The following is an 8,217-nucleotide window of genomic DNA, read 5'->3' on the forward strand; positions in this document are numbered from 1 at the left end:
TCACAATCCCCGACGTCACGTGGGATCGTATCAAAAGCTTTGCTAAAATCCATATGGGATATCTGCAATCCTCAAATTCTGCCCTCTTGAGCATCCCAGATTATAATCGATAAACCATCGGTGGCCGTGCCTTCTGCTGCCTGGGCCCTAAGCTCTGGAACTCCCTCCCGAAACCTCTCCACCTCTCTACCTCTCTTTTCTCCTTCAAGATGTTCCTTAAAAACCTACATCTTTGACCAAGCCTTTGGTTATCTGTCGTAATTTCTTCTTATGTGGCTCGGTGTCAAATTAATTTTTTTGTCATAACACTCCTGTGAAGCGCCTGAGGACATTAAAGGCGCTATACAAGTTGTTGTTGTTGATGTTGTTGTAGTACAGCGCTTTGTGAGTCCAGATGTCATGAAAGACACTGTAGAAATACAAGTTCTTTCCTTAACTGTTCTATTGGATATATTCAAGAGGGAGTTAGATGTGGCCCTTATGGCTAAAGGGATCAAGTGGTATGGAGAGAAAGCAGGAAAGGGGTACTGAGGTGAATGATCAGCCATGGTCTTATTGAATGGTGGTGCAGGCTCGAAGAGCCGAATGGCCTACTCCTGCACCTATTCTCTATGTTTCTATGTTTCTATTTCCAGTGGGAGCTGCTGCCACCTTGTGGCCTATTTGTGAAGTGGCTCTGTGCTCACTTTACATTTGGATTGCATCTTGACATGTCAAAAACAACAACATTGCATTTATATAGCACCTTTAATGAAGTAAAGCATCCCAAGCCGCTTCACAGGAGTGATTATCAACCAAAATTTGACACAGAGCCACATATCATCATCATAGGCAGTCCCTCGAAATCGAGGAAGACTTGTTTCCACTCTAAAAATGAGTTCTTAGGTGACTGAACAGTCCAATACGGGAATTACAGTCTCTGTCACAGACAATCGTTGAAGGAAAGGCTGGGTGGGGAGTCTGGTTTGCCACACGCTCCTTCTGCTGCCTGCGCTTGTTTTCTGCATGCTCTCGGCGACAAGACTCGAGGTGCTCAGTGCCCTCCCGGTTGCACTTCCTCCACTTAGGGCGGTCTTTGGCCAGGGGCTCCCAGGTGTCGGTGGGGATGTTGCACTTTATCAGGGAGGCTTTGAGGGTGTCCTTGTAACGTTTCCTCTGCCCACCTGGGGCTCGCTTGCTGTGCAGGAGTTCCAAGTAGAGCGCTTGCTTTGGGAGTCTTGTGTCAGGCATGCGAATAATGTGGCTCGCCCCAGCAGAGCTGGTCGAGTGTGGTCAGTGCTTTGATGTTGGGGATGTTGGCCAGAGCGAGAACACTAACATTGGTGCATCTGTCCTCCCAGGGGATTTGCAGGATCTTGCGGAGACATCGTTGGTGGTATTTCTCCAGTGACTTAAGGTGTCAACTGAGTTGGTCCACATCGCTGAGCCATACGGGAGGGCGGGTATCACTACAGCCCTGTAGACCATGAGCCTGATGGCAGATTTGGGGGCCTGATCTTCTAACTCTTTTCCTCAGGCGGCCGAAGGCTGCGCTGGCGCACTGGAGGCGGTGTTGAATCTCGTTGTCAATGTCTGCCCTTGTTGATAATAGGCTCCCGAGATATGGGAAGTGGTCCACGTTGTCCAGGGCTGCGCCATGGATCTTGATGACTGGGGGATCTTGAAGACAGCTATATATGGAGATATGAGGACAGGCGACCAAAAGCTAGGTCAAAAAGGTAGATTTTAAGGAACGTCTCAAAGGAGGATAGAGAGGTGGAGAGTGTTGTAACGGCTGTCTTGCTCTTTTTGCTTTGTTGCTTTATACGTCAAATTACACACACACTCAGTTGTAGCAAAGGCAGGATCGGGTCTTTTATTTAGACATTCATACTAAACAAATCCAGTATGAAAGTTAGTGAGATACTTCACAAAGGCAGCTCTCTGCTTTCCGTGGCTCCTTATGACACACCTTCCGTGATTCTAGTATCTGGTGTCCAGTGTCTAAACTCTCATCTTTATACTAAAAAAGCTTTTGAACTCTTATAGTACATTTAGACAATTGTCCTAAAATCACAGCTAACTGCTTTCTGAATTACTATACACAAACCAGATCGTTTAACATAGAAACATAGAAACATAGAAAGTAGGTGCAGGAGTAGGCCATCCGGCCCTTCGAGCCTGCACCACCATTCAATAAGATCATGGCTGATCATTCCTTTAGTACCCCCTTCCTGCTTTCTCTCCATACTCCTTGATCCCTTTAGCCACAAGGGCCATATCTAACTCCCTCTTGAATATATCCAATGAACTGGCATCAACAATTCTCTGCGGTAGGGAATTCCATAGGTTAACAACTCTCTGAGTGAAAAAGTTTCTCCTCATCTCAGTCCTAAATGGCTTACCCCTTATCCTAAGACTATGTCCCCTGGTTCTGGACTTCCCCAACATCGGGAACATTCTTCCTGCATCTAACCTGTCCAGTCCCGTCAGAATTTTATATGTTTCTATGAGATCCCCTCTCATCCTTCTAAACTCCAGTGAATACAGGCCCAGTCGATCCAGTCTCTCCTCATATGTCAGTCCTGCCATCCCAGGAATCAGTCTGGTGAACCTCCGCTGCACTCCCTCAATAGCAAGAACGTCGTTCCTCAGATTAGGAGAGCAAAACTGAACACAACATTCCAGGTGGGGCCTCACAAAGGCCCTGTACAACTGCAGTAAGACCTCCCTGCTCCTACACTCAAATCCCCTTGCTATGAAGGCCAACATACCATTTGCCTTCTTCACCGCCTGCTGTACCTGCATGCCAACCTTCAATGACTGATGAATCATGACACCCAGGTCTCGCTGCACCTCCCCTTTTCCTAATCTGCCACCATTCAGGTAATATTCTGCCTTTGTGTTTTTGCCCCCAAAGTGGATAATCTCACATTTATCCACATTATACTGCATCTGCCATGTATTTGCCCACTCACCTAACCTGTTCAAATCACCCTGCAGCCTCTTAGCGTCCTCCTCACAGCTCACACCGCCACCCAGTTTAGTGTCATCTGCAAACTTGGAGATATTACACTCAATTCCATCATCCAAATCATTAATATATATTGTAAAGAGCTGGGGTCCCAGCACTGAGCCCTGCGGCACTCCACTAGTCACTGCCTGCCATTGTGAAAAGGACCCGCTAATCCCGACTCTCTGCTTCCTGTCTGCCAACCAGTTCTCTATCCACGTCAGTACATTACTCCCAATAACATGTGCTTTGATTTTGCACACCAATCTCTTGTGTGGGACCTTGTCAAAAGCCTTTTGAAAGTCCAAATACACCACATCCACAGGTTCTTCCCTGTCCACTCTACTAGTTACATACTCAAAAAATTCCAGAAGATTTGTCAAGCATGATTTCCCCTTCATAAATTCACGCTCACTTGGACCAATCCTATCACTGCTTTCCAAATGTGCTGATATTTCATCCTTCATGATTGATTCCAACATTTTCCCCACTACTGATGTCAGACTAACGAGTCTATAATTACCTGTTTTCTCTATCTTTCCTTTTTTAAAAAGTGGTGTTACATTAGCAACCCGCCAGTCCACAGGAATTGATCCAGAGTCGATAGACTGTTGGAAAATTATCACCAATGCATCCACTATTTCGAGGGACACTTCCTTAAGTATTCTGGGATGTAGACTATCAGGCCCTGGGGATTTAACGGCCTTCAATCCCGTCAATTTCCGTAACACAATTTCCCGCCTAATAAGGATATCCTTCAGTTTCTCCTTCTCACTAGACCTTCGGACCCCTAGTATATTGGGAAGGTTATTTGTGTCTTCCTTTGTGAAGACAGAACCAAAGTACTTGTTCAATTGGTCTGCCATTTCTTTGTTCCCCATTATAAATTCACCCGAATCCGACTGCAAGGGACCTGCTTTTATCTTCACTAATCTTTTTCTCTTCACATATCTACAGAAGCTTTTGCAGTCAGTTTTTATGTTTCCGGCAAGCTTCCTCTCGTACTCTATTTCCCCCCTCTTAATTAAACCCTTTGTCCTCCTCTGCTGTATTCTAAATTTCTCCCAGTCCTCCAGCTTGCTACTTTTTCTGGCGAATTTGTATGCCTCTTCCTTGCATTTAACACTATCCTTAATTTCCCTTGTTAGCCACGGTTGAGCCACCTTCCCCATTTTACTTTTACTCCAGGCAGGGATGTACATTTGTTGAAGTTCGTCCATATGATCTTTAAAGGTTTGCCATTGCCTATCCACCGTCAACCCTTGAAGTATCATTTGCCAGTCTAATCTAGCCAATTCGCGCCTCATACCATCAAAGTTACCTTTCCTTAAGTTCAGGGCCCTAGTTTCTGAATTAACTGTGTCACCCTCCCTCTTAATAAAGAATTCTACCATATTATGGTCACTCTTCCCCAAGGGGCCTCGCACAACAAGATTGCTAATTAGTCCCTTCTCATTACACATCACCCGGTCTAGGATGGCCAGCTCTCTGGTTGGTTCCTCGACATATTGGTCTAGAAATCCATCCCTAATACAGGAAATCCTCCTCCACCACATTGCTACCAGTTTGGTTAGCCCAATCAATATGTAGATTAAAGTTGCCCATGATTACTGCTGTACCTTTATTGCACACATCCTTTATTTCTTGTTTGATGCTGTCCCCAACCTCACTACTACTATTTGTTGGCCTGTACACAACTCCCACTAGCGTTTTCTGCCCTTTGGTATTCCGTAGCTCCACCCATACCAATTCCACATCATCCAAGCTAATGTCCTTCCTTACAATTGCATTAATTTCCTCTTTAACCAGCAACGCCACCCCGCCTCCTTTTCCTTTCTGTCTATTCTTCCTAAATGCTGAATACCCTTGGATGTTGAGTTCCCAGCCTTGGTCACCCTGGAGCCATGTCTCTGTGATGCAAATTACATCATACCCGTTAACTGCTATCTGCATAGTTAATTTGTCCACCTTATACCGAATACTCCCTGCATTGAGGCACAGAGCCTTCAGGCTTGTCTTTTTAACACACTTAGACCCTTTGGAATTCTGCTGTAAAGTGGCCCTTTTTATTTTTTGCCTTGGTTCTCTTCTCTCCACTTTAATCATCTCCTTTCTATCTTTTGCTTCTGTCTCCATTTTATTCCCCTCTGTCTCCCTGCATAGGTCCCATCCCCCTGCCATATTAGTTTAACTCCACCCCAACGGCATGAGCAAACACTCCCCCTAGGACATTGGTTCCAGTCCTGCCCAGGTGAAGACCGTCCGGTTTGTACTGGTCCCACCTCCCCCAGAACCGGTTCCAATGTCCCAGGAATTTGAATCCCTCCCTTCTGCACCACTGCTCAAGCCACGTATTTATCTGAGCTATCCTGTGATGCCTACTCTGACTAGCACGTGGCACTGGTAGCAATCCTGAGATTACTACTTTTGAGGTCCTACTTTTTAATTTAACTCCTAGCTCCCTAAATTTGCTTTGTCGGACCTCATCCTGTTTTTTACCTCTATCGTTGGTACCTATATGCACCACGGCAACTGGCTGGTCATGCTCCCTTTTCAGAATGTCCTGCACCCGCTCCGAGACATCCTTGACCCTTGCACCAGGGAGGCAACATACCATCCTGGAGTCTCGGTTGCGGCCGCAGAAACGCCTGTCTATTCCCCTTACAATCGAATCCCCTATCACTTTTGCTCGCCCATTCTTTTTTCTGCCCTCCTGTGCAGCAGAACCAGCCACGGTGCCATGAACCTGGCTGCTGCTCTCCCCTGATGAGTCATCCCCCTCAACAGTACCCAAAGTGGTGTATCTGTTTTGCAGGGGATGACCGCAGGTGACCCCTGCACTACCTTCCTTGCAGTGCTCTTCCTGTTTGTCTTTCATTCCCTATCTGGCTGTGGACCCTTTACCTGTGGTAAGACCAACTCACTAAATGTGCTATTGACATCATTCTCAGCATCATGCATGCTCCAGAGTGAATCCACCCGCAGCTCCAGTTCCGCAACGCGATTCGTTAGGAGCTGCAGGCGGATGCACTTCCCACATGGTACAAGAGGAGCATAACACGTGTCCAAGCTCTCCTGCCATGACTTAACCCCTAGATTAACTTAATTTGGCAACAACAATGCTAAAGGTTACTTACTGAAATTGAAAAGAAAAAGAAAAGGTACTTACCACTCACCAGCCAATCACTTACCCCCTTGGCTGTGACGTCACCTTTTGATTTCTTTCTACTTCTTTTTTGCTTTCTGTCCTGCTGCAGATGCACAAGCTGGGCCTTTATAGGCCTCACTCACACTGCTCCCGCCTCTCACTGACTGCCGCCACCTCAGGAACACCCGCTGGGCCTTTATAGGCCTCACTCACACTGCTCCCGCCTCTCGCCGACTGCCGCTGCCTCAGGAACACCCGCTGGGCCTTTATAGGCCTCACTCACACTGCTCCCACCTCTCGTCGACATACAGACGATGTCATAAATAGTAACAAGTTACACTCAAATGCAGACAATGTCATGAATTATTATTATTCACATAGTAACAAGGTACACTAAAATACAGACAATGACCAGCCACTTACTATCCTGAAGTCAAGTCTTACTGCCATAAATCGCATTCCATCATGAAGTTCTGTAGACACACAGGTGATCAGAATGTCACATTTGAATGGCTAAGTGGTTCCAATCGTCTAGCAGCCTGTTTCGATCCAAACATCCAATCTTCCTGCTTTTAATCCAAACTTCAATCTTCCAACTTTTATCCCCTTTTGATTTCTCCGGACTGCGCCGAAGCAAAGAGTTCAAAAATGTGGGCTTGTGCTCCCACATTCCCCCACTTCTTCTCTTTGTCTCTCTGCAGGTCTTATTTGGGTAACATTTATATGGCCATTTGGGCTTGTTCAACAGCATTCTCCAATTGTGGTCCTTGTTTTCGAACACGACATCCATAGTAAATCAAAATGACCAGCACAATCAACTGAAACAGCACCAGCATAAGGACAGGGTGTATCATTGTGTTCATCACACCAGTTGCCATCAGGCTCCATCCGAACAATGACTCTCACCAGCTTCCATGTCCAATCTGGTCCAAAGTTGTGTGAACATCTTCGATTTCCGCAGTGTGATGGCGAATGTCCACAACAATTGCTTGATTCAAACTCTGTAGCTGTTGAAATGTTGTACTCCATTTCCGCATTTCCTTCTTCCAAATAGCAGCATGATGAGGGTCAGATTGGGTTGCTGCACACTCAGAATCTCAGGATGCCCATTGGTCTGTGATCACCATATCCATTTTCATCTAAAAGTCAACTTTCAATTTTTGATGCTTTCGACTGAATTCCACACTGTTTACATTCAGAAATGTAATCTCGCAATTGGTGTCTTCGACCAAGTCTGTTGCCCTCTGCACAGTTTTTAACAATTTCCTCTGCTTTGTGGGAGAAGTGTAACAACATAGAATATAGGATGACGGAAATGCTGAACAGTCAGTCGAGAGACCCAGTCCTTCTCTCGGTTCACCCTTCGGAACTGCTGTCATTAGGAGGTGTGTGGGGGACCTGACCCATCCACCTCCATGGCACGAACCTGGTATTGCAGTACTTCCAGGAACGGTGCAGTGGCTCTAGGCCTTTTGGCTAAGATCAAGTGTAGTATCTGTTCTTATCAGTTTAATATCCCCTATGGGGACATGATATTGAATTGATTTTTGGACAGGGAGCTGGATCAGGGGCATGCCCCGTTCTCTCCATGCACCGACCTGGTATTGCAATATTTCCAGGAACGGTGCAACTTCGCCTCTCGGCCTTTTGGCCTAAGATCAAATATATTGGCGCAAAGTGATCTTTGGCGTTAGAGTTGATCCGGAAAGAAATTGGATTAAAAAAAAAACTGCTTTCATTTCCTCTCTCGACATTTGCGACGCTCCAACTTCTATTTCGCATCCTTTAAGATCATGTTTATATCTCCCACATTTGAGCTTTTCATTGAACACCTCATCAGTTCTGAGACAGCCCATTCCCACAGAAACTTTAAATGCTTCTGAACAAGCTTCTCGCACCGCTTTCATCTCTGACTCTTCAGTAACTGCTCTTTGTCCATCTGGGGTGATGGGGCACTGTCTCTGAAGAGGGGAATCCCTTTCCTCCAGGATCACCGCAACCTTCATTTGTCCGGCGGACCCTGCGTCAATTACGAACTGCCCTTCCACACAAGTCTCGATAAGGGTATGGCCACCCC

At 46.1% G+C, this 8,217-nt stretch overlaps 1 pseudogene; it reads left to right on the plus strand.

Moving 5' to 3' along the window:
• The first annotated feature begins 7,596 nt into the window (after positions 1 to 7,596).
• LOC139230761 (U2 spliceosomal RNA) lies at positions 7,597 to 7,775 on the plus strand (annotated as a pseudogene).
• The last annotated feature ends 442 nt before the right edge of the window (positions 7,776 to 8,217 follow it).

Source organism: Pristiophorus japonicus, chromosome 19 (genome assembly GCF_044704955.1).
Source record: "Pristiophorus japonicus isolate sPriJap1 chromosome 19, sPriJap1.hap1, whole genome shotgun sequence".
Lineage (NCBI taxonomy): Eukaryota > Metazoa > Chordata > Chondrichthyes > Pristiophoridae > Pristiophorus > Pristiophorus japonicus.